Source organism: Rhinatrema bivittatum, chromosome 2 (assembly GCF_901001135.1).
Source record: "Rhinatrema bivittatum chromosome 2, aRhiBiv1.1, whole genome shotgun sequence".
Taxonomy (NCBI): domain Eukaryota; kingdom Metazoa; phylum Chordata; class Amphibia; order Gymnophiona; family Rhinatrematidae; genus Rhinatrema; species Rhinatrema bivittatum.
This window is the reverse complement of record NC_042616.1, coordinates 147902216-147925424: the sequence shown is the minus strand read 5'-3', so window position 1 is coordinate 147925424 and position 23209 is coordinate 147902216.

The window sequence follows — 23209 nt, the reverse complement described above, 5'->3', positions numbered from 1 at the left end:
AACTACACACCTATTAATGAATGCTTTCCAGTATGATCACTGCATCTTTAAATCTATGAAAAAATAAGATAAGCTATTTAAAAAAAAAATTCATAAAATTTAAAAAATGTTCCAGCAAAGTTTATATTTTTCTTTATGCTTTTTAATACTATTTTTCATTATAGATCTCTGACTTTGATACACAAAAATGGAGCCTTGCATCTAACATTTGTCTTAATGTAAAGGAAAGTGAAGAAAAAGCTGTACCTGTATGAGGTTTTTCACAGGGATTTTGATCTACCAAGGAAAAATAGTTATCCGAGTTCACTAGTCTGGAGAACCATACATCATGCAGAGAAGATGGAAAATACCACAGAGGTGTTTATCCTGTATAAATGTGTTGTGGGTATAGGTTCATTTGGAAAAAACTATGTCCCATGTGCTTGACTTCTAGGATGCTTTAATGTTCATCTCTCTCACACAAATGCAGCAGAAAGTGCATACCTATTCATGGAGCCTGAACTTAAAGTAAATGTATTAGTTAGTTTCCCTGTCTATGTGTACAGGAAGAGCACTTATAATGTGCTATGGTTTCCTTGGCAATTATCAGGAAGAGGATGGTGTATCCTAATTATGAAGTAATTTCTGTCAACTCCCTCCCACATGGAGTTGTCACATGAAATGAACCTGAAGAAAGTAAGAAATATTGAATTTGTTTTATTATGCACTAGCCTCTCCCCCTCCCCAGTAATGCTCCTTTTCACTGTCATTGAAAGTACAAGCACTGTTATACAGAATGCATACTTTTTCCAGAGGATAGACGTGCGCATTGTGACGCAGCATACAAATTTCTTCCAGCAGGTAAAAGTACGCCTGCTATTACACAGTGTCCATACATTTTACGCACACTATTTCACAGTGTGCATACCTTCACAAGCTCAGAGGCTGGGCAATGTTCAGAAGGGTATTGGGGCACATATATACAGTTTTACCCATCAGAAAATCATTTTTATTATATTTTGTGATCATTGAAGGTTGCTAAGGGTCAAGTTTTGGTAGAATACTGAGAGCAGACCCTAAGGAAACAAAATCAGTGTCCCAAAACATCAACACAAATGAGGTTTTTAGAATGTGACTGCCAAACTGACCAACATACAAACAGCACATTATAGAGAGAGACTGTGATACTTATGGAAAAGTCCCTATCCATTGGACGTAATTTGATTTTTCCTATTTCAGCAAAGAAGAAGGTGTTATCTTATTTAAGTCTGATGTCTAATGTAATGCTTTGAATAAATATTTTCTCACTCTATAGTACACATGAGAGATCTATATATAATAAATGTGCATAATTTTTACTGTAAATAATTCAAATTATCTTTAGAAATATTTCTGTGTTGGATACAGAACCCACTGAGAATGTGCCCCCGAAACTGAATAAGCTTAAAGTGGAGCCTAACTAAAAATACTATCCCACTTGTCCCCTTGATTATGTACTATGCATGAATTTATGTGATGACATACTTGATTATTTATATATTATGTTGGTGTATTGCTATGAAGTCATGCATGGAATCCCAAATTTAAGAGAAGAGAGAGAATAGGGATCCTTTAGATTCCCCAATAATAATGTGCCACATTATAAGGACATATTTTTGGAATAAGAAGTTATGGTGTTCCATTTGAAAGAGCATCCTTTCCAGTATGCATCCTAATGGAATAGGCCTCTGAGTTACACAGAGGCCCCTAGTAGTTCCAGAGTAGCAGTGAGAGTCATACAGACTACAAGGAAGCTATTGTGTGCAGATAGAAGCTACATATCCAAAGGTAGAGAGGTCTATAAGCTCTCTTCCTCTATGAAGGAGTAAGGGAGAAGAAAATAAGCTAAACCTTTCCAATCCCTCTGTACATCTTAATGTCTGTGGAAAGAAAGTGAGAGTCATCTGCTCGTTCTGTTGGTTTGTATGTCATGCAGAGTTGTTAGCAGTTCACGAAGCTGTTTTATTCTTCTTATATATATATATATATATATATATATATATATATATATATATATATATATATATATATATATATGTTCCGGAATAGAGTTATGTTTCCAATAGGTTACAGCAACACCATCCTTCTGTTTGTTGGGAAGAGGTACCCTGTTAATTTTGATATAGTTTTTTTTTCTCTTGGCTTGGATACAGGTCAATACCGAGGGACTGCAGGTGGCACACTTGGTTATATAGCACTGTCAGTAATTCTTTATCTGTCTCCATCTGCTGGCAGGGGTTCAAAACCCAGGAGTCTGGACTAATTTGTGGTACAGACAGCTGAGGGGGGATATGATAGTGGTTTTAAAATCATGAGAGGTCTAGAACGGGTAAATGTAAATCCATTATTTACTCTTTCGGATAATAGAAGGACTAGGGGCACTCCATGAAGTTAGCATGTAGCACATTTAAAACTAATCAGAGAAAATTCTTTTTCACTCAACGCTCAATTAAACTCTGGAATTTGTTGCTAGGGGATATGATTAGTTCAGTTAGTGTAGCTGGGTGTTAGGAATTGTGGACTCTTGGGCCGGCCAGTGGAGGATCTCCGCAGTAGAAGAGTGGCTGGGAGGCGGAGGATGCCGGAAGACCAGTGGTTGGCTTCACCCTCGGAAGCCTGAGGTTCCCTCAGAAGGAGCCCGTGAGAACCCGAACCACTGGGACTTAGGCAAAGTCTCCCGGGGATGAGTCCAGACATCGTATAGAAGAAGGTGCAGGTCGATGGAACAGTCTGAGGATCAGGGCCGGAGACAGACAGAGAATGACCAGAAGACGAACCAGATCAGTACCAGGAAGACAGGCCACTGGGTCAGGAACCGAGGCTGGAACCGGAACGGAAGCAGGATCAGGATCAAGGCTGGAACAGGAACGGAAGCTGGATCAAGGCTGGAGCAGGAATGGAAGCTGGATCAAGGCTGAATCCGTTATGGATCTTCAATGTAGAGGGCAAGCGTAGGCGATAGGATACTGAACCCACTCTCTCCGCAATTCGGAATGGTCCGAAGAACTTGGGTGCTAGTCGCCGAGAAGGCAGACAAAAGTGGATATTCTTGGAACTTAACCAAACCTTGTCTCCAGGCAGGAAAGTTGTAGCTGGACGACGATGATGATCGGCAAATTTCTTTGCTGTTGCTGCTGTGTGCTGAAGTTTCTTTTGAATAGTGTTCCAGAGAACATGAAGCTGCTGGGCTCTCATTTGAGCCGTTGGAGATGGGACCGTTACTGGCCGTGGTAAAGGTATCTTGGGTTGTTTTCCATTTACCAGCAGGAATGGAGACTTCCCCGTGGAAGAGTGCGTATGGTTGTAGTACGAGAACTCAGCCCATGTAATAGAGACACCCAATTATTCTGACTCTCAGTAGCAAAGGTCCGCAGGAACGCCTTCAATGTATGATTGGTGCGCTCCACTTGCCCGTTGCTTTGTGGGTGAAATGCTGAGGTGAGGTCCAACTGAACCCCAAATTTCTTGCACAACGCCCTCCGATATCTTGCAGTGAATTGTGGACCCCTATCTGACACAATATGTAAAGGCAGACCATGAGCCCGAAAGACGTGCTGCATGAACAACTGGGCGAGTTCTGGAGCTGAGGGTAATTTGGGTAAGGGAACGAAGTGGGCCATTTTTGAGAAATGGTCCACGGTAACCCAAATAACCATCTTCCCTTCAGAGGAAGGCAGGTCCATCACGAAGTCTCTGGATAGATGTGTCCATGGTTCCACAGGGACTGGTAGGGGCTGGAGAAGGCCCCATGGATGACCTGGAATAGGTTTCTGTTTTGCACAAGTGGGACAGGAACTGACATATTGGTTGACATCTTGCCTCATATGGGGCCACCAATAGTACCGAGTCAAGAGTTCTAGAGTTTTAGTTCTTCCAGCATGTCCAGCAGTGAGGGAATCATGACCCCAGGCCAGAAACTTCTTCCGAAGCCGAAGTGGCACTACAGTCCTGTCTTCTGGGTGGATGGTAGTGCTTGCCACACTAACTCTTGCAAGGTCGAGGATATACTGGGGTGGTTTATCCTCCTCTTCCAGCTCCGTGATACGAGATAAAGCATCCGCTCATACATTCTTGGTTGCTGATCGATAGCATAACGAGAAATTGAAGCGACTGAAGAAGAGAGACCAATGGGCTTGTCTAGGGTTCAAGCGCTGAGCCTGGCATAAGAACTCCAGGTTTTTATGGTCAGTATATACTACAATAGGATGTTGAGCCCCCTCCAACCACTGTCTCCACTCCTCAAATGCAAATTTGATGGCCAGTAGCTCCTTGTCCCCGATACCATAGTTTTTTTCTGCCGCAGAGAACCTGCGGGAAAAATAGGAGCATGGAAGTAATTTCCCTTTACTGGAGACTTGGCCTAGAACGGCACCTATGGCAAGGTCTGACGCATCCATCTACAATGAATGGTCACAGAGGGTCTGGATGGTGTAAACATGTATCTACTAGAAAGGCCTCTTTCAAGCCCTCGAATGCCCGGTGTGCCTCCAGGAGCCAGTTCTTGGCATCCGCCCCTTTCCTTGTAAGGGCTGTGAGGGGGGCCACCTTTTGGGAATAATGTGGAATAAATTGTCTGTAGAAGTTAGCGAACCCCAGGAAATGTTGAAGGGCTTTGACGTCCATCGGCTGGGGCCATTCTCGAATGGTGGATACCTTATCTGGGTCCATCTGGAATCCTGTAACTGAGACGATATACCCCAAGAAGGGGAGCAAATCTTGCTCGAAGAGACACTTTTCCAATTTTGCAAACAGGCGATTCTCCCTTAGAATTTGTAACACTTGTCTCACATGTTGGCAATGGGTGTTTAGATCCTTGGAGTAGATCAACACGTCATCGAGGTAGACAATAACGGAGGAGTGTAGCAATTCACGCAGTACTTCATTCATCAAGTGTTGAAAGACTGTGGGGGCATTGCATAACCCAAAGGGCATTACCAGGTACTCGTAATGTCCATCCCGTGTATTGAAGGCAGTCTTCCATTCATTCCCTGGACGGATGTGTACCAGATTATTGGCTCCACGAAGGTCGAGCTTGGTGAATACCTTAGCCCCCTGTAACTGATCAAGAAGCACTGGAATCAGAGGTAGTGGATAGCGATTTCGCCGGGTAATAGCATTTAATCCTCTATAATCAATGCAGGGGCGAAGAGATCCGTCCTTCTTCCTGACAAAGAAGAACCCGGCCCCTGCTAATGACTTGGACGGTCGAATGAATCCACGAGCAAGGTTCTCGGAGATATATTTTGACATGACTTGTGTCTCTGGAAGAGAGGGCAGATAAATCCGCCTCCTGGGAGGAGTGGTGCCCGGTAACAAATCGATAGCACAGTCGAACGGACGATGCTGGGGTAATAATTCCGCTTTCTCCTTAGAGAATACATCTGAATAGTCTTTATATTGAGAAGGTATTGCTAGAGCAGTGGTCATTAAGGTAATACTGGGACAAGGCTGGTCAGGCAGGCAAGTGGCGAAGCAGCTTGGGCTCCAAGCTGCCACTTGGAGAGAATCCCAATGAATGACAAGAGAATGTTTCTGGAGCCAGGGTAACCCCAGTACAATGGGGTGCACTGCTTTTTCAAGTACCAGGAAGTTTATTTGTTCAGTGTGAAGAATTCCCGTCCGGAGAGTCAATGGCTTGGTAGTGGTGGTGACACACCCAGGGAGTAAGGTACCCCAGATGGAGGTGATGCAGAGCGATGGAGTACGGGGCCGCATCGGAAGCCGCAGTTGCTGCACCAGATCAGCCAGGATAAAGTTCCCTCCCGCCCCGGAATCAATAAAGGCAACCATGAAAAAGATTCCTCCTGGGTATTCCAGGGTTACTGGGACTATACATTGAGGAGCAGGATTAACACAGCCTAGAGACAGCTCCTCAGTAGTGCCTAGGCTTTGGCGTTTTCGAAACACTCTTTACATTGGGCCAGGAAGTGGCCTTTTCCGCTGCAGTACAGGCAGAGACCCAGTGTTCATCGACGTCTTCTTTCCTCCGGTGTTAGGGAGCTGCAACTTAACTGCATTGGTTCCTCTCCCTGTGGATCTGAATGGGAGTTTGCTGGAGAGTGAAAAGGCATTAGCGGTTTTGAAAAGACGGGAGCCAGTGAGACCTGTCTCTTAGGTAGACGAAATTCTCGAGACCTTTGCTGTAGCCGGCGGTCGATTCTCCCAGCCAGATCAATTAGATTATTTAGATCCTCTGGGAGATCTCTGGCTGCCAGCTCGTCTTTTATCTGCACCGCCAACCCTTCCAGGAATATACCTCTCAGGCTATCCTCTCGCCAGCCCAGCTCCGAAGCCAGAGTCCGGAATTCAATGGCATAATCCGCCAATGAACGAGATCCTTGGCAAAGTTGTAACAGTTCCATGGTCGCTGTGGAGTGGTGTGCTGGTTCATTGAATATTTGTTTAAAATTAAGGATAAACTGCTGAAAGTTACCCAGCATGGAATCATTGCGCTCCCATAATGGCGATGCCCAGGACAGGGCCTTCCCGTCTAGCAACGAGAGAATATAGGCAACCTTCACAGAGTCGGTCGGGAACTGGTTTGGTAGTAGGGCGAACCATATATAACACTGGTTTAAAAAGCCACAGCAGTGTTTGGCCTCACCTGAGTAGCGTGGTGGCACCGGTAACTGTGTGGGAGTTGTGTGTTCAGGAGCGGGACCTACTGGGTGTATCGGTGGAGCCTCTTGTGGCTGGGTGTCCAGGCAATTGGCTAATCGTTCCACTGTAGCTGCCAGGACATCCAGGCAGTGCTGTTGTTGTTGAAGACACTGCACCATTCCAGGAATGGCCTGTAGTCCAGAAATGTCCGCCGGGTCCATGGCCTTGCAAACTGTTAGGAATTGTGGAACCTTGGACCGGCCAGCAGAGGCTCTCCACAGTAGAAGAGTGGCCGGGAGGCAGAGGAGGCTGGGAGACCAGTGGTTAGCTTCACCCTCAGAAGCCCGAGGTTCCCCCGGGAGGAGCCCGTGAGAACCCGAGCCGCTGGGACTTAGGCGAAGTCTCCCGGGGATGAGTGCAGATGTCGCATAGAAGAAGGTGCAGGTCGATGGAACAGTTCGAAGGTTCAGGGCTGGAGACAGACAGAGAATGACCAGAAGACGAACCAGATCAGTACCAGGAAGACAGGCCAATGGGTCAGGAACCGAGGCTGGAACCAGAACAGTAGCAGGAACAGGATCAAGGCTGGAACAGAAATGGAAGCTGGATCAAGGCTGGAGCAGGAACGGAAGCAGGATCAAGGCTGGAGCAGGAACGGAACAGTATCTAGATACTCACACACGAGTGAATCTCGTTGCAAGGCAATCCTCTGGAGCAGGGCCAAGGTTTAAATACCCTGTCGGCGTCTGACGTCACTCCGGGGGGCAGCCGAGGTTTCCCGCGCCTGCAGCTTTAAGAGCTGCCTCCTTGCGCGTGCGCATATCCAATGGGCGGGGCCAGGCCCGAGGATACGACGGCGTCTCCCTTGTGGAGACGCCACAGCGGGGAAAGGCGTGCAGGTCTGTCTCAGCGTCGGGGAGGCCAGCTGGACGTTGGGGTCTTCAACGGAGGTAAGAGCCCGGTCGCGGGAGCCACGACTGGGATTCCAACACTGGGTTTAAAAAAGGTTTGGATAAGTTCTTGGCGGAGAAGTCCATTACCTGCTATTAATCAAGTTGACTTAGAAAATAGCCACTGCTATTACTAGCATCAGAAGCATGGGATATACTTAGTTTTTGGGTATTTGCCAGGTACTTGTAGCCTGGATTGGCCACTGTTGGAAGCAGGATGCTGGGCTTGATGGACCCTTGGTCTGACCCAGTATGGCAAGTACTTATGTTTCTTATGTGACAAGAAGGAGTGAGAGTTTTCCAAGAAATGGAAGATAGCTCTTGCTCTAAGTATTTCCAGGTAAGACAAGAATACTTCTTGTGGATCAGAAGAGCTCCAGTATTGGGTTCTCCAAAAGAAATCTGTGACCCATACAGCAAGGAGAAGGAGATTTATAATGATTTGCCCAGCCAGTGTAACAAGCTACCAATAAAGGTGCTTTGGGGAGAAAAGGAGTTGGTAACATGGTACTTAAAGGAAAGGAAGAGAAGGGTCTGTCCTGCAGAGAAGCAGGATAGCTACACAGGATTTCAGATAGGAGGGATGTTCAAAGGTGTAGGAACTCTCATAGTCTAGCCGGTAGGAGAACTTGCGATAGAGGCCGAGTAATAAGATACGCTAACCTTAGCTCACCTTTTTGCTCTCGTTTTAGTGCACCCTTTTGTGAGCTAAACTTTACTCGTGATTTTAAAATGTTTTTAACATTCAAAAAGCTGCAATAAAATTGGAGTAAAAATATGTGTTAAAATTAACACATCTATATATTTATCCTATGTATATGAAGGGATTAGGTGTCATTCAGTTCAGGGAAGTGCGTTAAAACCTGAACTGCTTAACACTGGTTTTGTAATGCCAGAAATATAACTCCTGGATCAGAAGTAGAGTAAAGTTTCTGAGGTTATTAGTTTATGTTTTTTTGACCTGGGCTTCCCAGGTGCAGAGCGATCCCAGATTCAGCTATGTATGCAGGAAGTATGCACTTACATTTATGCAGGTACTTCTGAAAACTGACATTGCACACATAAATGATTTCCCTGTGCCAGTTTTGCTCCCAGAATGCCTCTTTTTTGGGCAAATAAAAATACATGTTAAAATGAGTTGCAGATATACTTTGACATGCACAAACACCCTGGGCAAGTTTTAAAAGTCCATTTATGAGCATAAATCCATTTCAGCATTTTGCCCATAATGTCCTGATTATAAGGAAAGGACAAATCTGCTGGAGAAGAGGAGACAAGGCTGTTTCAGAATACAACATTTTCTTTAAAACCATTATTTAAGTGTCTTCTAAATTTGCCCCAAGCCTTCTAATGTGTGGGAGGGAGAGATAGAGAAGGAGGGGAGCTCCCATCCTCCCTACTCTAGCCTTAGGAGCCATCAAAACCAGAATAATTTGCACTCGAGTTTATTTAGTATCTGATCGATCGCCTTTCTTTATATCATAATCAATGTGATTCTTCACAAGCTAATCTGTTAACTGTTCCCGGCATAAGTGTTGCTCTTTTGCAAAAGGCAAGGGGACGTGCCTTTCCTCTTGCAGCTCCGGGACAGTGGAAGCGTCTTCCTAGAAAGCTCAGGATCTTTGAGGTTATCCAGTTTTTCATGAACAGGTGAATGTCTGGCTATTTCAGCAAGGTTCTTAATGACCCGCAGAACACGAAGATGAATTAGAATGCACTGTGTATTACTTTGAAGGCAGTGGCTTTGATAAATATGGGATGCTGATTTTTATGGTGGTTTGATGACTGAAATATTGCTTTCATTATAGATATTGTTCTGCTTTGTTTTTGTAAATTATGTTGGAATATTATTTGTGGAGAAGTTGTGGGTAGTAGTTTTAGTGATGGGGGGTTACCTTTTTTATTAACTTTTGTCAGGAATTTGTGTACATAATTTTACAAATTTTTTTTTATAAAGTTTTAGTAAATTGCCGTGAGCCCTAAAGTAATAGAATTTGCCAAATGGAGCTAAATAAATAAGATTTAACAGTGGTTGAGACTGCTAGCTCTCAAGCACCACAAGGCTACCTAAGGCCAATTCTTCCACCTCCAAATGTATCACCCTTCACCTTGATTTTGCAGATAGAAAACATATTTAGTAGGACATTTAGTGGACAAGTTATTTGGCTAAGTTTAGGGAAATGGACATCCCACTGAATATCCCTGATTAAAATTATGTGGCTAACAATAGCTGGATAAATTTAAACATAACTGGATACTCTTTTGAATATTGCTGGTTTATGTATAAAGTTATTCAGCCTTGTGTGGCCGGATAACCTGCCACTTAACCGAATATCTTTAAAAGATATCCGGTTAAGCGGCAATCCTAGTGAAAAAAAAAATGTGGGCCTATTGGCCCCCAACTAGACCCCACTCCCTTCCTCCCTCAACCCAAATGCCAAGGCTCGACCCTGCTGCCTCCTCCCCAAAGTGCCCAAATCAGAATTTTTAAAAAAGATTGAGGCTGGGGCTTGGCACCACCATCTCCTTTCTCCCCTACTGCCCGCTCCCAAATTCCATCTTAATGTTTTAAATCTTTTATTCTGTGGGCCCTCTCCTTCCCCCCCCTCCAACCCTTAACGGTCCTGTACCTTAAACACTGGTTTCTCTTCAGCCCCAGTCATGGTAGCCTCCCAGCGTGACCAGGGCCAGGGGTGTCTGGTGTTGCTACGGAGCTACGTTGGAAGCTTTACGCTTTACGCTTCCAGCATTTCTCCATGAGTACTACGGTGGAAGCCTGTGCTTCCAAAGTAGCTCCTTAGCAACACAAGACACGGCTTGTGTCTTGTGTTGCTAAGGATCTACTTCATGCTAGATCGCTACTGCGATCTAGCATGAAGAGAAACAAGTATTTAAGGAACAGGGAGGGTAAGGATTGGGGGTGAGGGGAATGAGAGGGGTCGTAGATCAAAAGTTAAAAAAAAATAAATAAAGATGGAACTTGGGAGCGGAGAGTGGGGAAGTGGGAGAAGCTGGAACCGACAACTGACCTGTAAATTTTTTTTAAATTCTGATTTGAATACTTTGAAGACGAAGCAGCAGGGTCGAGCCTTGGAGTTTGGGTTGAGGGAGGAAGAGGGGAGCGTCTAGTCGAAGCCTTTAGGCCCGTGGGTTTTTTTTTCCCTAGGATTGCCACTTAACTGGATATCTTTTGAAGATAAATAAATAAATAATAAATAAATAAATAGTTGCCCAGTTAAGGAGCAGGTAATCAGGCCTCACAGCGCTGGATAACTTTAGACCTGCTCTGAATCAGGTCTAAAGTTATCCAACTACCTTACTGGGTCATTTATCATTTCACATTAGGACCTTGTCACGTGCATTAAGGCCCTGATGCACGCAATAACGTCATAAAGCTTGCATAAATACCGCATCTCAAAATGCATATATAAATTTAAAATTTCTATTTGAGTAGGAAGTTTGGGCAGAGTAAATTGAAATGAGGGTCTGCTAGCATGGTGTGTGATAGAGTAACGCACACTATCATGAGATTTAATGCCGGAAATAACTACATCTATTTTTTTTGCGGTACAGTGAAAAAAGTATTTATCGCAGGCGATATCGCGGATCATGGGTATTATCACAGTGATTATTGCACGCGATAAAAAGACGAATGATAACGGGCGTACCTACCAGGTCTTCCTACCCCAATAAAAACACCTGTTCTTACCTGGTCTAGCTTCCTAAAGCCATAATGTTTGTGACAAGTTTAATTGTGCTTCGGGAGGCTCGCCGCAGACAAGAATAAGTGGAGCAATAAAACTTCAAGAACAGACAAGGCCTGTTCCAAGCCCTCCTAGGGAAGTCACTGCACCGCAGACAGAGTCACGGGCCCCAAGGGGTTGGGGCCCAGTGAAGCGCCTGGCACGCAGGCGGCTATGGCAGAGGAGACACAGGGAGCACATCTTTCCTCCACAAACATCCTTGCTGGGCATGCCAGAGGACTATGTGGTTTGCAAGTATCACCTCAGCCCTTGGGCTACCCTGGAATTATATGAAGAAATCCAAGGGGATTTGGATCCAGTCACCGCAAGGTCCTATGCTATGCTGGCCTCACCAAATTGTTGGCCACCCTGCATTTATTTATTTATTTATTTTAGCTATTTATAAAATCTTATATACCGCCGTTTGGAACATTCCGTCACAACGGTTTACTATTAAGAAAATAAAAATAGAAATAATAAAACTGTAAAATAATAATAAAAGCTAATACAATTCGGTAACAATAATAAACTAAATAAGTAATAATAAAACCAGCCATCTATATCAGTAGACTTCATAAAAGTTACAAAGATAAAAATAATACTAATAAAAATATATTAAGAATAAATAAAATCATTAGCATTAAAACTCAATCTAATTGTGGTCAAAAGTAATCCAACTAAAAATCATTATTAAAATGTGCAATGCAAATGGAATAATAAATAGTAAAACCTTAGCCAATGCCCTCCTTGTACATCTGCTTGAAGAGCCAAGTTTTAAGATGTTTTCGAAACAGTTATAGATCACTTTGCAGCCTTAGATTCACTGGGAGAGTGTTCCACAGTCCTGGACCTGCGAGTGAGATTGCTCTTCCTCTAACCGTAGTGAGTTTTGCAGTAGCTATAGATGGTAAAGATAAGTTTTCTTGGTAAGCGGCTCCTTCCAAACAACAGTAGGGGTTGTAGAGGGAATGTCCCACCCCACTTTTTCCCTATGTCTGGACCAGGTCATCACAACAGTCTCTGACCCCATTAATCGCTACATAGCATTGCCTAGGTACAGGCCGGGCTTGATGAACTTGAAGAGAGGCTTTTATTCCTTCGCAAACTTTCCCAATGTTATGGGAGCTATTGACTGCACTCATGTGGTGATCACGTACCACTACACAAAGCTCTTCCTCTCCATCCTTGATGTGGTGGTACCCGGGAGATATGCATGATTCCTTTATTCTTAGGCAATTGGTCTTTGAAAATTTTGAGGCCTGTATGGTGATGGTTGGCTCGAAGGTGAGAGAGAGGCTTCTTTCTATATTCCATCTCTGGCTATGTGTTTTTCTGGCAAATGGGACAGAAATGGTGGGTGGCTGAGGGGGAGAAAAAGCATCGCTGCCATGACAAGTGGCTTGTATTGTTATGTCTGCAGACCATTGGCCCAGGGCTTGGCTTTTTCGCTCCATGCTGCAAAGACCTGCTAATCTTGTGACAACAAACAACGTACCAGCTGTAAAGCTTGGTGTGTGAGCAGGCACTATACACTTTCAATGTATTCCTTTTCAAAATGGCCCTGTTCCTATCCTCCCATTGAGAGCTATTCAAATCTCACTGGTTAATGACAAGCCTGAAGTGTCCACACTGCTGCTATTGCACGATCACGTGTCGCCGATTAGTGAGCCATCATCCAGATTGTTGCCCACAGTTTGTCTTGACCCTCACACACCTCAACCAGAAGCAGTGTCCTGTGCATGTTGGTTGTGTGTCATATTCCCTGTGACGGGACATAAAAAGTGGTTTCTGTGGAGGACATACTGCAGAGCCGGCAGGGACATTCACAATCACACCATGAGGTACCGTTTTTGCAGCTAGCACAGTTGTGCCAGCTGTTATGTATTCCCTAAAGGTTGCATCCTGCTACACACCAATAGCCTTAGCTCAATTGCAAGGGCCTGGCACGCAATTGTTTGAATATGCAGATGCGATTTTAGTAGTTCTGAAGAGCTGAGGTAATTTGGGCTACTGTTGTCCTGCACATATACTGGCCTAGAACAATGTGATATGTACTTAGACTAGGCAAATTGCCCTTTAAGGTTCAGGGAAAGGAACAGACTACTTTATACAGTCTTATAGGATGCTGTGGTTTTGCTAGCCAGATCTGCAAGTGATAATGCTATGACTGATGGCTTCAATCTGTCTTTTCTGCAGGAGATTCTGGGTATGGTTGCAGGACCTGGCTTCTCACCCTTATTGCCATTCCCAACATGCCAGCAGAGAAGAGGTACAATGAGGCCTTATGTGCTACCTGCTGTGACATCGAATGCACCTTCAGAGTTCTCAGAAGTCGCTTTCACTGTTTGGACAAGACGGGTGGAACTTTAATGTATGCTGCTTTGCTGTGTCTTCCATAATGTCACTCTACCCCATGGACTATGAATGAAGATATATCCATATCACCAGCCCAGGACAGCACACTGAGTGGCAGCTAGCTTTGCCAAAATCTTATACAATGCTACTTTGCCTGATAGGCCTCACCTACCACATCCCCTTCCAGGGAAGGGAGGCCATTAGCCTGTTAACTGCTGCTCTCCTCACTATCATCTTTCTTTCTCTCACTGCTTCTCTGTATAGGTCAGTGTGTAACAGAAAACAGGTATGCCTACTCAGGATTCGTCTTGTCAATGGAGCAGTAAACTGTACTTGAAAAACATTTGTCAAAGTAAATATTACATCAAAGACATGTGGCTGCCATAATGTGTACTGCCTGATAGTGACCCTAAAAGATGCATGTGTGGCATGACAGTTTGTGGCCTAGCTAGCACTGTGTGGCTTGCTAATCATCCCCAGCGGACCCCATCCTAGCGCTCACATGTGAATGAGATAGTGCCACAAGTGTGATGCCACCCCAGCTGGTCCTCGAGCTTGGAGAGCTCAGCCTAAAGGTACAGGTATATAGTTTAAGGTTTCACTGACAGAATTCCCATTTTACTGCCTCATTCCGTAGCTGAGATACGTGTGCATACTGTCACATGGGTATGCCAAGACACAGCTGACACCACTGCGTCACCAGATAGAGCCACTGCAGACTAGATTTTCCAACTGGATCCAGATTTACAGGACATATTGACCCAGTCCTGGTATTACTCCCATGCATGCAGGTATTGATAGTCTTAGTTTTGCTCAGGAAAGCTGTAGGGAAATCAGATGGAATCCCTGCATGTAATATGTTCCAAACCAGGACAGGATTTACCTGCCCTGAAAATTTAAGATAGTTGCCAACCATACTGCAGACATCAGAGTATTCTAATAGCACACTTTCCCTTACAGCCTAGGGTAAAGCGCCTGTGCTACCTGGTAGGGATGTGCAGGCAAAAAGTTTTCGTTGAAACGTTGATACGTTGAAGGTGAGGGTCGATTCCGTTCAATATGAAAGTATGGAGAAATCCATAAGTTGTGGATCTGTCCATACGTTTCCCGGTTCCCTAAATAAAAATTTAAACGCCCCACCCTCCTTAATCCCCCTCCAAGACTTACCAAAACTCCCTGGTGGTCCAGCGGGGAGTCAGGAAGCCATTCCTGCACTCCTTTGCGATTTCCTCATGGCGCCGATAGCCTGTGTCACAGGGGCTGCCCCTGCCATTGGTCAGCCCCTGTCACATGGTCACGGCGCCATCTTGTGCTTCTACCACGTGACAGGTAGGTCATGTGGCAGGAGGTTGCTCCGGGACCCCCGCTGGACCGAACCGGAACTTTTGGCCAGCTTGGGGGGGCCTCCTGACCCCCCCAAGCTGGCCAAAAGTTCCGGTTCGGTCCAGCAGGGGTCCCGGAGCGGAGGCGCGGAGGAGCACGTGACGCCGTCACGTGCTCCTCCGCGCCTGACACAGGCTATCGGCGCCGTGAGGAAATCGCAAAGGAATGCAGGGATGGTTTCCTGACTCCCCGCTGGACCACCAGGGAGTTTTGGTAAGTCTTGGGGGGGTCAGGAGGGTGGGGGGTTTAAGTGTTTATTTAGGTTCAACGTATTCAACATAGCTATGTTGAATAAATTGGAAGTCGCGATGCGTTGCGCATCAAACCTTTTTTTTTCTCACTTAAAAATATAAGTTGCGTTTTACATATGCGTTCAAAACGAATGCACACCCCTACTACCTGGTGCCATTCCCACAATGCGCAAATGTCCTTCCAAGCTAGTATTCCTCTTGGTGGTTGCATGCACCCTATCACACGTGCACCGTACTACACCTAGCTATGCAATGTATAAATGATAATGTGAGGAAGGAGAGGACCTTGCCTGTCGTCATATCATGTAGGTTCTGTAACCTTCTCGGGGAGTCTATACCACGATGCAGGTCCAGCTCAGTGAAGGCAGGATTGGAAATCAGATGGTGTCCGTCCTTCACTTCTATTTTCCAATGACCTCAGAGATGTCACAGTATAGTTTCTAAGCACTCTTAGAGCACCAACATCTGTCCTGAGCAAAGGTTGACATCATAGAAGCCAAATGTAAGGTATGTTTGAACCTCCTGGTTTCAACTCAGCTGACACAGGTAGCCTTACTCACAACTGGAGATGTCAGGGTGCATCAAGGCCCTTGGCCATTATGGCTCAATGATAGTCATGTGGTGCTGCTGTATGGACGTATGTATGTACCCAGAAAATATACAGAGTGTTTTGCTTTTACCTATCGCTAGGATCTCTTACTGTCCTGATTCGACCCGTGACCAACCTTAAAGCACATAGGCTGATTACTCCTGCGCCAAACAGCTTACAGATAGTTCCATTTCCAATGTCACTCCACACGTTTCTGTGCTTTCATGCTTGCAGGCCCTTGATGTTTGACATACCTGTCACTACTTGTGGAGAATCAGGAAGATCTGATACCCTCTAGGCCAGAGCTTTCCAAAGTGTGTGTCATGACACTTTAGTGTGTCGCCTGCAGTGTGCCGGTGTGTTGCGCAAGCCCGGTGCACATGACACACCAACAAGTGGGAGCCAATGCGGCCGCCGGTGGACCTCATCCCACTGGCGGCTGAGTAGTTAAGCATCGCTGTGCTGTGCCGGAGACACACAGCAGGAAGTTCGGCAGGGCCATGGTGGAGCTCACGTCACCATGGCCCGAAGAAAAAGGTCACGTCTAAACGTGCAGGTGCTACTCCTCCTTCCTGCCCACGCGGCCCCGGAAGAAAAATGTTGCCGGAGCCGCACAGGCAAGAAGGAGGAGGAGCATCAGTCGCATGCAGAAGAGGAGCAGCGTTGTTGCAGCGGACTGAGGAGGAGGCCCGGTAGTAGGGTACCCACCGCGGATCGCCCGAAAAGATCAGGGTCTCCGCCGTTGCGAATCAGCCCGAGAAGATCAGGGCCGCTGCAGAGCCCATCCTGCAGTGACCCGTGAAGAGGAGGCCCAGAGGTAAGAGAGAGGCTGAGGGCCCATAGAGTGTGTGTATGAGATGAGTTGAGAGATTGTGTGTGTGTATGAGATGAGTTGAGAGACTGTGTGTGGGAGTGAGGACCTGAATGTTTGCAGAGACAGCATGTGAGAACCTGTGTGTGTGTGAGAGAGACAGCATGTGACAGTGATAGCATGTGTGTATGAATGATTGTATGAGAGAGAACATGTGACAGTGAGAGCCTGTGCTTGAGCAAGACAGCATGTGGGAGTGAGAGAGAGCCTGGGTGTGTGAGAGTCAGACAGCATGTGTAAGAGAGAGACTGTGTATGAATGACTGTATGAGAGAGAGCATGTGAGAGTGAGAGCCTGTGTGTGTGTGTGTGAGAGAGAGAGAAAGCATATGAGAATGAGAACCTGACTGTATGTTTGAGGGAAGAAGATAGATGGAGAGAAAAGAAATAGAAAAAAAGACAATATGAAAGGAATTGGCAAAAAAAATAAGAAAGGGGAGGTGGAAAAAAAAAGCCTGTGACCAACCTATTAGAAAACTAAGATCAGACAGCAAAGGTAAAAAAAAAAAAATTACTTTTTACTGATTGGCACATGTAATCTTTGGTAATGTGCAAGAGTAGCACTTTCTCTATGCAGATCTCACAATCTACAAGATCAACATGGAGGAAGTGGAAACCCACGGGGCCTGCACAGAGGTGGCAGCAGAATGGGCTTCAGTGCCAATAGCAGCAATCAGCGCCTCCCCAATAGCCATGCGGCATCAGAGACAATGGCAGCAGAGGAATGAGAGAGGCTCCGAGGTTGCTGGCAAAAGAAAGAGAGGGGGTCTGCCTTTAGTGTGTGCATGTGTATGAATGGGAGTCTGCCTGGGGGTGTATGTGTGTGAATGCATGGGTGCCTGCCTGAGGGTGTGTCTGTGTATGAGAATGAATGGGTGTCTTCCTGGGGTTTGTATGTGTGAGAATTGGTGCCTGCCTGTGTGTGGTGTGTGTGTGAGAATGAATTGGTGCCTGCCTGGGGGTCTGTGTGTGTGAGAATGAATGTGTGCATGCCTGGGGGATGGTGAGGGAGTGGTGTGAAAATGAATGGAAGCCTGCCTGGGGGTCAGTTTCAGTGTGTGAGAATGACTGGGAGCTTGCCTGGGTGTGTGTGTATGTGTGAGAATGATTGGGAACTTGCCTGGGTGTGTGTATTTGTGTGTATGTGAGGGAGCCAGAGAGAGTGAGAGCATGAGTGTGTATGAGAAAATCCAGGGGAGTAAGAGTTTGTGTGGGGGGTGTGTGTGGAGGGGGAGAGAGTGTCTTAGAGCCTGAGAGTGTGTCAGTGTCTGTGAGAACGAGAGGTTATGGTGGGTATAAGAGCATGAATCTGTATGTATGTGACAGTGTATGTGTGAGAGAGAATGGACATGTGAGTATGTGTGAGAGAGAGAGGATAACCTCCTAATCCTTGACAATATCAGGGTGACTGGAAATCAAGAGCTCCCATGTATGGACAGCAGGGGCTTTTTAAAATCCTTATTAGTTTTAATTATTGTGTGTTATTTGATATATGTGCTGTTTTGGAATATTTTATTGGTGTTTGGGAAATTGTAAAAAAATGTATATGATTTTAATTAATACAAATTCTATTTATCAGTAGTTTTAAAATATTCTTTTATTAGTATGGTTTTACTATTATAACTGATGCTTTATGTTTCTTGATTTTATTTGTTTTATGAGGAATGGTGGTTCTGTTTTTCCATAGTTAATACACAGAGTCTGGCTTCTTGGGGTTTCCATTTCAGTTTTTGTCTAATTTGTGCTCCTTTATTTTGTATTTTGTATTCTGTATTTGGTGAGGGTCTGTTTCTGCTCTGTGTGTGTGATCATGATGAGAGATTCTGCTAGCATGTAGTGTCTGTATAGGGATCTTTAGCAATCGGGTTTGTTTTGTTTCCTCAGTAGGAGGTGTATTGGTATTGTAGGACCCAGTGTAATATTAACCCTTGCTTTTTCACAGGTAGGGCTATTGTTGTTTGCGTCCTTGGTGTTATTACTGTTATGTTACAAAGGGATTGCAGTATAGATTTTGAGTGTCTTTTTTGCGAGGTTTTGTGTTAGTTCATAATGTGCCTGGCAGTGGAAGGTGTTTGTGCTGCTGTTACTGTGAGGTGACACCAGAATTTGAAAATATCTTTTAGTCTGATGAGCTTTAAGGGAAACATCCAAGCTCCATTGTTTGGGGGAATTTCAGTGGATGCACAGAGTTACAGAACTGGAGGTGCAGGATTTATATTGACATTCTGTCCCTTCCTATAAATTCCAGACTTCACTCTCATAGCCATATAGAATTAGTTGAATGAGGCTATCAAATAATTATATAGTGTAAAACTGGCCAGCTTTTTAAAATTACGCAGAAGACCCTTTGGACTTTTTTATTAACACCAAATATTCAAAAGCTGTGTTCATCCCATCAAGCTCATATATCTCATTAAAGAGGTAAATTGAATAACACAATAACTTTGTTTTATTATTGTTACTCATAAATTATAACAATAACATTAATCTTGGAATATTATATATTTTTACTATAAATGAAAGGTTTTCACAAGATAGGTTGTGTCGTGAAACATTTTATTATGTATATATTTAAAGAAACATACATAAATTGTCGAAATACATTTCGTTCATTTAACCTTTAACCTCTGGTTTGCTAGTAGACTGAATTACTGTGTCACGAAATTATGTTTGTCTAAAAAGTGTGTCTCTCAACCTAGCTTGATGGACTCTCTACCTGGGTAACATCAAGCTAGGTTGAGAGAACCTTGCCCAAATCTCATCTTGGAGTGAGTTTCCTCACTCCGAAGGCCAGCAAATCTTCACACGAGACCACTGTTCTGTTCGTAGGTGTCACGTAGAATGTCAAAGTGGCCCCTAACCCCCTACACTCTTACCTAATCCCCACCTCGAGTTACTAGGTGGGCCTACCATAGGGATACAAATACCTACCTATGGGCCATGATATTACAGCCAGTCAGTATCTCTCTCTCTCTCTCTCTCTCTCTCTCTCTCTCTCTCTCTCTCTCTCTCTCTCTCTCTCTCTCTCTCTCTCTCTCTCTCTCATCATTAAAAATGGTCCCCCAGTGGTTGAATGCAGGAAATACAACAGGTCTGGCACTTATCTGAAATGGTATTGCAATTTGCACAAACTTAGCTCTTCACACAGGTAATTAGTGCAAATTGTGATAAATGCCATATCAGCATAAAACACACCCCTTTTGCTATCACTTGCGGTACTTACCACATTTTGATAAATCCACCCCTATGTTTGCTATATTTATAGCGATTTGATGAATCTAGGTCTAAGTTTAGCTGGATAAGAAGCTCCTTCCCATTATGCCCCTGTTGCACCCACTACTTAGCTGGATAATTACTTAGTAGTTATCCAATAGTTATTCGGCTAAGTGGCGACTAATGAACAGGGCCAGATATTCATAAATTGGCATTTAGCTTGATAAGCCCATTGTTTTAAGTGTCAATGATAGACATCATTTCATGTTGATTTGATATGTGTGTGAATTTGTTACCCGCTTAGAATTTATGAACAGATGGGATACAAATATTTCAAATAAAGAAACAATTAAAATAATCAGGGCCAGTGCTAGCCTTTTTGCTGCCCTGTGTGAACAATTATCGTGCTGCCTCCCCCCTCACCCCCCCCCCCCCCCCCGTATTTTCACTTATTCTCTGTCTTGAGCCCAACAAAAAAGCCCAGCTCCTTCCAGCGACCTAAACTTTAAAAACTGTCACCCCCTCCCCCCCACCTCCGGGTCTTCACCCCCTCCCCTGGAACCCATGGCCAGTGCAAGAGTATTAGGTGCCCTAGGGAAAACCTATATCCTTGCATCCCACCCGCATCCTCTCCAAGCACACAGTTAAAAATATGCATTCATAATAACAGATCATACATGAAAAAGAATATTCAAAGTTCAGTCTTCTGAGATAAAAAATATCACCACATGTATATTATATTTACATGCGCTGCTATGGTGCCAACCAGAAAACCCATATGGTATTGACTACTCTAACACGTGTTGGGTGTGGGCTTGACCCTCAGAAAGCTATGAGTAAATTACAATTAAAATGTAATAAACCTCCCACATCAAAATAGCACTAACTGCTAGCACTTAAAAAGTATGAACCCTATCAATGAGAAGACAGCACTGCAAATATTACACTAGGCCCTAAAACACCAATACATCTCCTATTAGGAAAACAGAACAAACCAAGCTGCTATAGATCCCTAAATGCTGGCAGAATACCTCTCCTTCGTTCCACAGGCAGAGCACAGGCAGACCCTCACCAAATACAGCAAAAAGAAACCATAAAGTATAAATAGAAGCATGCAGGCAAAAACTGAATTGGAAACCACAAGAAGTCAGACTCTTTATGCAGTGCAACAATGGAAAAACCATCACCAATCCTCAGCCATTAAACAATAAAATCAAGAAATATAATAAATACATAAATCATAATAGTATAAAAAACTAATAAAAATAATTTTTCAAAACAGCTGATGAATGGAAGATCTGATAATTAAAAACTCATATAAAATGTATTGTAAATTGCCCAGATACCAATAAAATATTTCAAAACAGCAGACACATCAAATAATATCCAAAAATTAAAACTAATAACTTATAAGAATAAGGATGCATGCTCTCCACACCTGGGAATTTTTTATTTCCAGTCACCTTGGGTTTGTTGTACATTAGTGGGAGAGGGATGTACAAGCTTTCTCTTCCTTCTCTCACAGATAGAGAAATATATCTATACATACACACACACAAACATTCTTTCTCTCTCATGCACACACTCCCTTTCACACACACACACACACAGACAAGATCTCTCTCTCTCACAATTACATGCCCAGACATACACATATGTTCTCACACATGCTCCCTCTCTCACATACTGTTGCGACTGTCACTTCCTGACGGCTTCACTCCGCCTACCTTTCCTTGTTTGAGGCTCCTCCTGCTCTTCACGGATGCCTGGCTGCCGCGTCGTCCGCCTGCCATCCTTTCCAGCGTCCCCGGACCAGCTTGGGTGCTGCCTCCCGCCATGTTCTACAGGTACCTTAGGGCGCGCGCGCCGCATGGCCCTCATTCTTATTTCCTCATTGGCGCGTTCCTCAGGGGCGCCCCCCTGTGATGACGTCATGCTGCCCAGATATTTAAGCCTACGGTTTATTGCTAGCCGTTGAGTTAGCAAGGGGGTTCTTACGGATGGGATTCGCTCTCCGTACCCAGCTACTCTGCCTTCCAACTTCTATTGGACTCTTTCTGCTAACAGGGTACCCACTCCTTGGGGGCCTCTTTTGCTTCTTTCAGGTCGCTATTAGGTAACCGGTACTCGCTCCTCGAGGGCCCATCTTCCCTGACCCGCTGCCTGCATCTATCTCCTCTTCTACTTGGAAGAATTCGCTACAGACACCATCAGTGAGTACTACTATCATCCACTCCTCAGAGCTGTCTCCCTGGACCCAGGTACTTGCTCCTCGAGGACCTGCTCCCGTTCCAGCGCCAGTGCCATCTCCTATGTGGAACCGCTGTGTGATTACTTTGCCAATGAGTCTCTCTGCTTCCAGGGATCTGGTACTCGCTCCTCGAGGGCCAGCTCTCCCTATCTCGGGGCTTCTCCATACTTGGGACTCTGTGAATGTTCTATTGTACTCATTTTCTCAGTTCTCTCCACTACACCACTGCTACCGGAGGAACCGCTGTTCCAGCGCCCTGGGGAATACGAGCCCAGCCGGGCTACATCTTCTACTCACTACTGCCACCTCTGGTGGCTTCTCAAACTGTCTAAATAAAGAACAATCTGTGTTTGTGTGTCCAGAGCTGAGCCTGACCTGTGGCCCCTCACGGGACTTCCCCCCGTGGCTGTGGTCAGCTGCCACAGTGTCCAAGGGTCCACTCAAACCTCACTAATTATAACACATACACATGCTCAGACACACACACATACAGCCTCTCTCACATACCACATGTATGCTGACATACACATGATCCCTCTCACACATACATGCTCAGATACACAGAAACACCCTCTCTCTCTCACGCACACACACATGTTCAGACACAAACATGAAGAGAAGTGGCAGGCCTGGACTCCTACCCATTCAAAGAACACCCTATGCTTGGACACTACAACCTTTCTTGATATAATCTGCATAATTTATTGCTCAAGAAGAACTATTTAGTCTCTTACTCCATCATCCCCAGAGCTTGGTCTCTTCTCCTATCTTAATGTTCCCTTTCATACATATATACTCAGACACACACATACACATGATCAAACACACATGCTCAGACACACACACACACACAGGTTCCCTCCTGCTCATACACATATAGGCTCACTCTCTCTCACACACACACACACACACACACACCAAAGATTCTTTTGGCAGCCAAGGTCCCTCCTCTTCTTCACTCCCACCGTGGGGCAGGTTGGGAATTG